This window comes from Amphiura filiformis, unplaced genomic scaffold, assembly GCF_039555335.1.
Source record: "Amphiura filiformis unplaced genomic scaffold, Afil_fr2py scaffold_341, whole genome shotgun sequence".
In the NCBI taxonomy this organism is placed as follows: domain Eukaryota; kingdom Metazoa; phylum Echinodermata; class Ophiuroidea; order Amphilepidida; family Amphiuridae; genus Amphiura; species Amphiura filiformis.
The window spans coordinates 43,838-51,543 of NW_027305805.1; the positions used below are offsets into that span (position 1 = coordinate 43,838).

The following is a 7,706-nucleotide window of genomic DNA, read 5'->3' on the forward strand; positions in this document are numbered from 1 at the left end:
AGGGACATGATTTTCTGACAGGATCTGGGGAGCTTTATTTTCCAGTCAGCCAAATTAATTTTCTTTAAAATGTCGGCATCGCTATAAAATTTGCCGATGTAGTCATTTGCCGAGCTATTTGTTTTATTCTTTTATGATATAATTAGAATGTAAACCTATAACCATATTATTAGTGTCTAAACTGCAAAAGAAAAGCAGTAGCAAGTCGATTTTTTTCTGATTAAATTACGGTTTTTTTCTCTATGATATTCTCATATCTTTGTGTTAAAACACAGTAAACTAAACGGTTATTTACTGTTTTTATTTTCTTCAAATGTGAGAGAAAAAACAAAAATATACCATTTAGACATCTGATTTTGAATTATGAAAAAGTAAATAAATAGTTTTCCATTTTCTGTAGGTCAAACTGTCTGAAGTCGAGTTATCTGATATTCCCTCATGTAATGAAATGTTTGCAGACACAATTATGTTAATTAGTCATGACTAATACATTCAAATATCAAACTTGCATATCAAAGGGAAAACAATCCTTTTCCGTTTTCCTATTTTGAGTTTATAAAAATTTAAAAAAACGGTAAATGACTGTTTTCGCTTTTCCGTTTTCTTGTTTCCGTTTTCATCAAGAAAACGGAAATGACCTATTTTCTTTTTTTTTTCCTAATTCAAAATCAGAAATCTAAATGGTATATTTCTGAATGCATGTACTAAATCAATCCAGGTACTAACCGTTCGTTCGTTTTCCTTTCTGTTTTTGCTTAAGAGTAAAAACTAAAAACACACAATTTGTTTTATTCTTTTATGATATAATTAGAATGTAAACTTAAAATAACCATTTTATTAGTGTCTAAACTGCAAAAGAAAAGCAGTAACAAGTCGATATTTTCTGATTTAATTACTGTTTGTTTTCTTTATCCTTTTCGCATATCTTTGCGTCACAAAATGGTAAACGGTTGTTTACTGTTTTTATTTTCTTCAAATGTGAGAGAAAAAATTAAAATATACCATTTAGACTTCTGATTTTGAATTATCATGTGTGGCACGATTTAGGACAAACTTCATTTTGTAAGAGTTCCGATCTTACCAAAATTCTTACAGCTATAGCGCCACCAACTGTTCAACCTGGTCGCGGCATTCGGCAACTCATTTCCTGGTCGTGTTTTTAATAACATGGTGAATGGTCCCTAGTATCAAATGTGAAATAATGTGAAATGTAACTGAAATCGTATCGTGATCGTGGTTTTATCGTGCGGATGCCGTAACATTCTGTAGTAAGGTGCAATTCTAATATCATTACTAATACGGAGAGCTGGTTCAACAACATCTCACCGATCCACTTCATCTCAGACTAATGTAAGCTTACCGTACTCATTAAATGGCGTAAATGGCGATACGGTAGGTGCAATTAAAGCTACCATACAATTCATATCTAAGATCATTACTAATACGGAGAGCTGGTTCAACATCATAGTTCACCGGTACCGTACATCATCTCAGACCATAAGCTTTTTTACTCCATGCTTACTCATTTACATGTTTACCGGCCGTGTCCCCGTGTACATGTAAGCTCATGTAAAATGTAGCATTCCTGGTCATACTCATGCGTATTTAAGTTAGTTCCAACAGTCCGCTTTGTATAAAATGTGAAATTGTAACTGAGATCGTATCGTGGGCATCATACGTGGCTGGCGTGACATTAGTAAAACACAATTAAAACTACCAAACAATTCAAGAAGTTTCAAAATGGAGAGGTCGTAATCACCATCTAACCGGTCGGTCTCACCGGTGCATTCCCGGGGGTGCATTACTCATTGATCGTGTGTGTAAATTGTGGGCTCATGTCATGATTTGTTGTGAAAATATATTAATTTGATGTCTCATTGATTGTGTACGTTACATGTACATGTGAATTGTGGTGGAAATATAGGCTACCGGTAATCCGAGTTTCCGCTAGGTCCAAATATTATGGGGTCATCTGCAAAATTTGACAACTATGGGCTAAACAATTTTGGGGGGTCTTAAACACAAAATCTGAAATGGTTATCACATTATAGTCTCAAATGATGGGTCCAGTTGGACCCCATAATTTTCAAAATTTGAAAAATATGGAGTCCCTTATGATTTTACTGTGCTAAAAGACGCAAAGACTCAGTGTAGCGGGAACCCTGCCGGTAATGTCTTTTTATGATACCGGTCTTGATGCATACAGGGGTAAATATATTACCTTTAATGTCAAACACATTTTTAATTATTTTGTTATGCTGATTCAAAGATTTATGCACAATTATATGCTATTTTTAATAATTTTGTATGCGTACCGTATAGCATTTGTATGCAGATTTCTAGGCCCACTTTGCGCTAATGAAAATGTATGCACAATTACGCACAGTTCTATGCATCATGCTAATATGCTCACTTAAATGATTATTATTTAATTGAAATTTTAGGCCGATTTTGAATTTTGTAGATTTCTTATGCATCATATGCCCGAGACCACAGTTTGCAAACTTATGCAATATATGCACAATTATTATGATAATGTATGCTTCATTATGCTAATGTATGCCCATTTTAATGCTCAATTAAAATTGTAGGCCTATTTTGAATAATTTTGTATGCATGTCATTTTTTTACTATTATGCTAAGTTTGCTTAATTTTGCTAATTTATGCTCACTTTAATTATAATTATTTTTTAATGCTTTAAAATCTAATTGAAATTTTAGGCCGATTTTGAATAATTTTGCGCTTATAAAAATTTATGCACAATTATGCTAATTTATGCATCATGCTAATTTATGCTCACTTAAGAATTTAATTGAAATTTTAGGTCGATTTTGAATAATTTTGCGCTAATGAAAATGTATGCACGATTATGCCAATTTATGCATCATGCTAATGCTCACTTTAATGCTTAATTTAATTAAAATTTTAAGTCGATTTTGAATAATTGTGTGCGTCATTCGTTTGTAGATTTCTTATATGCACATCATGCCTGATTTCTAGTCACAGTTTGCGAACTTTTTCACTATTATGCTAATTTATGAGTCCATTATGCTAATGTTTGCCCATTATAATGCTGAATTAAAATTGTAGGCCAAGTTTGCTTCATTTTGCTAATTTATGCTCACTTTAATTATAATTATTTTTTTAATGCTTTAAAATTTAATTGAAATTTTAGGCCGATTTTGAATAATTTTATGCGCTAATGAAAATTTATGCACAATTATGCTAATTTATGCATCATGCTTAATTTAATTAAAATTTTAGGCCGATTTTGAAAATGTTTTTTGTTAATTATTATATCACGTTTCAATTTTCAGACTAGATTTTTAAAGTTACAACCCATAACTTGTGTTATATTGTGGAGCTATATATATTTCTAACATCAAGATACGCCAGGGTTGAAGGACAAAAATGAGCTTCAATTACTGATAGACAATTCAAGCCTAATTAAACCCTGATTAACTAAAACTTGATGACACTTATTACTAATTTCAAGATGAATATCTAGACCTATATAACAACATTCAACTCAGTGTGTGAAATTTGTATTTAATATGTAGGCCTTAAAAGTGACACTTGAAAGTTATTCACATTAATTTTGTGTAAAACCCGGGTAAAACCCTATGGCTCACCTGCCCCAGCTACTCCATTGACACATCTTACATATTAAACTATAAATCTGAAAGTAGTTTTCCAATAATTCTCTAAAATATCACACCATACTTTCTACAATAGGTATTTAATATACTTTTAGAATCAACCAAACTTGTAGTGTGAAGAAAGTGTCTTCATGGTACGGCTCCTCCATTTTTGCGTGCCCTTTTTTATGACATTGGACCTAATAGTTTGTACAATCACATTAGAAATTAAATATAAAAAAAGCAGTATGGCATCCACAGAAAAATATATAATTTATTCACATGTTTTTAATATTATTAATATCTTTGTTTTTTTATGTTACTGCATTATTCAGGTAAACAAGTAGCTGTCGTCTTTGAAAGTGCTTTGATTTACTAAAGTGGGACTGCACTGCGAATGAACTGAGGCTATAGCTGTTTTCACTATTCAGGAAATCAATAAACATCACCTATCTGATGGTAAGACACACCTTATAAATTTTATGCACGCAATAAAAAAAGCTAAAATATGGGAAATGGTAGCAGTTGCATATTTTATAATTGCAAAGACCATTCGCACAAGAGCTGGTCCTAAGATTAGAATCAATCATGATCATTTACTAAAGGGGATGCTTTCCCTAGCTTTACATACCATGTTCTTGTATAGACAAGTCTTGAGACAAGTTACTGAATAATGACAACATGGCTTATTTAATTTTGTAATTTTTAAATATCTCACAAATTAAATCACAATTATTTCATGAGGATTTATTTTCAATCTATAATAAATTACTGAGTTTTTCGAATTGGTAAGGCTAAAAACTTCTACGCTTTTACATTATTTCGAAAACGGATTTTTGCGCTATGAGTAGTAAAGTTGTCCGCACCCCAATAAAACGTCCAATTTTGTTTTTGTTTACGTAAAGGGTGTCAAGTTATGTTAATTAGTTTCAAAGGCACTGGCAGCGCACTGCATGCTAAAACTTTTCACGCCAACACAATACACTAATGTTGGCATAGCCCGAAATAGCCTGAAATTGGCCTTCTGTCCTGGCATTTTTGTGAAGATACTATGCCTGTAGTCTGCATGGTCATTGAATTACCTATTTATACAATAGGGTGCATCTATAGCCCCCCTATTTTTAAAATGTTAACCCTGATTTTTGTCCATAGTATAAATGTGTTCCACTATTAAAATAAATACCTCACTCAAAATTTCATTGAAATCGGACCTCGTCCTATGGGGCCACCGCCATCAGAACATTTATGATAAGCTATATCACAATTTCATAAGGCAGCTATTTTGCTTCATATACTTTGTGTGGCTAATTATAGCTGCCATATTCTCAATACTGCTAAGTGCATCAATTTAAAGATTTTAGACCATTTCCAAAACATTTGCATATTTTGTTTGTAAATGGCAGCTATGTTTGCAGTCTTGATTGCTGTATCAAGTAATAGCTGCCTTATGTAAAAGAGTTTTACAATCCTAAAATGCTATTTTCAGCACTCACTATTACATTCATTAAGAAGTTCAGTGCTTCTTGAGCAGTGTTGAGGAGTCTGGTTTTAATCATCAGTGTTAGATTTGCGCTTTCGGATATTTGGTTCGTTCTTGCGGCTTAGTTCAACAACTTGTAGTGTATTTTGGTAACTAAGTGCTTTTCCGTTCTTGCTGCATCCAAGAAGTCCGCGCTAAGCTTTACACTGCGTTCTGCACAGTCGTTGATAACACTGATGGCTCCAATGTTGGCAAAGGATTCTTGATATGCTGGAGAATTTGCCATGTATTAAAACTTATTAACATCTTCAGTGAGAAAGTGTTTATTTGCAGGATGTGGATAGTGAACCATGAGTCCTCATTGACCAAGTCTCCAAGAGATGTTGCAGCGATGATGTTGGTTGGACACTCAGGCTTTCCAAAGGCTAATCCAATCTGCTTCTAATCTTAGGTGCTAAGATGTCTATTGCAGGTTTAACTGCAAGGAGTTTATCAACGAGTGCACATCGCTCATCTGTGGGCACTCTATCACTAAACAGTGCAAGGGGCACCATCTCTCCTGTCAAGTACCATAAGTGACGCTTCAAAGCTTTAATTGCACTTGAAGAAATGACTGGATTCACAGCCTCATAGTCATACATGAGCAACTTGTGAAACAGATTGAGGTCATGCCATATGGGGATAAGCAGCTGAAGTGCAGGTCAACCACCATAAACGTTAGATCAGAATGGCGAAGAAAACAAATTCTCTCGCTTTCGGCACTTGATGGGTGGCTGTTATGGTACCTTGTGGCAGCTGTGAAATCTGGGCTTCAAGCAAACAGATCTTTACTGAGTAAAATAGCTTTGCCATCCACCTGGCTTTGTGGAGATCTCCAGGTTGCTGATTGACATCACTGCATCATCGCTTCCTAAGAAGAGGATGCACAGCTCGACAAACACAAGATAATCATCTCTCTGCTCTGAATGTCATTTTTATGTTTGTTGACCTTTGACCTTATTTGGTTGACCTTTGACCTTTGTTGACATTGAACTCTGTTGACCTTTGACCCTCATCTGAATATCCAAGAAACAAATCCCATGCAGCAGAGTGTTAAAGTTAAGTTTCATGGCCCTCTTCTTTCCATTTATACATTACATGCATTATATAGGGTGTTTTTAGAGTGCAAAGTTCACTTTACTACACGTTTCAATGGACAAGCCCATTTTCGGACTTCAAGTCTGTGGTGGCCCCATAAGACAAACTCCGAATTAAATAAAATTTGGTAGGGATTAGTTTTAGGACAAGTGGAACATGTTAAGGCTATGGACAAAAATAATGCAAACTATGGGGGCTATAGATGCACCCTATTATACAATCACATAGTATTATATAGTACCAGGGACTGTGTATGAACACCTAATTAGTCGCACATCAATAAAGTCAACATTTACTCAAAAGGATGAAATGTCCTTTTTGGAAAATTGTCAAGTAATGTCCTACCAAAGGGCTCTGACTGGCAAAAAAATGGACAATAAAATTATTTTTACTTTTGGAGTTCTGACCCCCCAAAGTTGGTCCTGAATGGACGAAGTTGTATTTTGAGGGCCATATATCTTTTAAAGTAAAGGAGTTAATGGACCTCCAAACATCGTCTTTCGCGTTGCGACACATTTTTTACGCTGACCCCCCTAAATTTCACATTGATGCCACGGGAAAACGAAATGGAGCATGAAGCTCAAATTTTCAGGATTTTACTTTCTCATCAATATCTACCACCACACAGAAAAAGAAAAAAAATTGAAGAGGTGCTGCGGTGCACATCCCTGGAGTTGACATGAAATGGGTCAATAGCTAAACAGCTCATCACCTTCTACCCGAGGCCACGGACTTATTAATCAACCCTCATTACTCTAGGCTTATACTTGTTGTATTCTCCTCTCTTTCATTTCAGGAGCTTCATCATACAAACTGGCTACAATCAGAAAGTATCATACTTTGCAGTGAATTTGAGGGAGACCAATCAGACCATGAATCTGCTGTACAGGTCTACACTCGAGTCTTCACAGATCTACCAATAGCACTCTTATATTAAAACTAAATGTAAGGTTTGCAAAATTGTAATACAATTTACAAAACCGATTGTCGTGATGAAATTGAGGCTACAACGTTTTAAAAGCATGTGGGGTCAGCATCTCCTATTATTGTCATTCTGCCAACCTTGATTTTCCAGCAGCCAATCAAAAGCGTGAACTGCTGCGATATCGCAGCTCGATGCGATAAAACTGACCTCATAAACTAGTGATAGCAGCAGTAAATATTTGCTAATTTGAATAGAAATGCAAGATTACAAGTATCCAATAGATATGTATTATGCCTTGTGTCTAGATGCATGATGCTAGGCGAGTGGTCGAATTTTCACAAATACCACTTATTTGGGTATAATAAAAGTAGAGCTTGTGTCTATAACAATATTATGCAAAGTGGCTTGCTGCCTTTCTCCACTTGGAAGGGGCACAACACCCGGGGCACAACATCGATTAAATGCTGAATTGGCTAATTCGACAGCTATTTTGGGAGATTTGCAGTGAGTGATATTTAGTGCTTT

At 34.9% G+C, this 7,706-nt stretch overlaps 1 long non-coding RNA gene across 1 annotated transcript; it reads left to right on the top strand.

Moving 5' to 3' along the window:
• The first annotated feature begins 1,031 nt into the window (after nt 1–1,031).
• On the top strand, nt 1,032–7,700 carry LOC140145505 (uncharacterized). Its single transcript, XR_011858078.1, has 3 exons — nt 1,032–1,392; nt 3,975–4,098; nt 7,053–7,700. It is a non-coding gene; the product is annotated as an uncharacterized lncRNA (long non-coding RNA).
• The last annotated feature ends 6 nt before the right edge of the window (nt 7,701–7,706 follow it).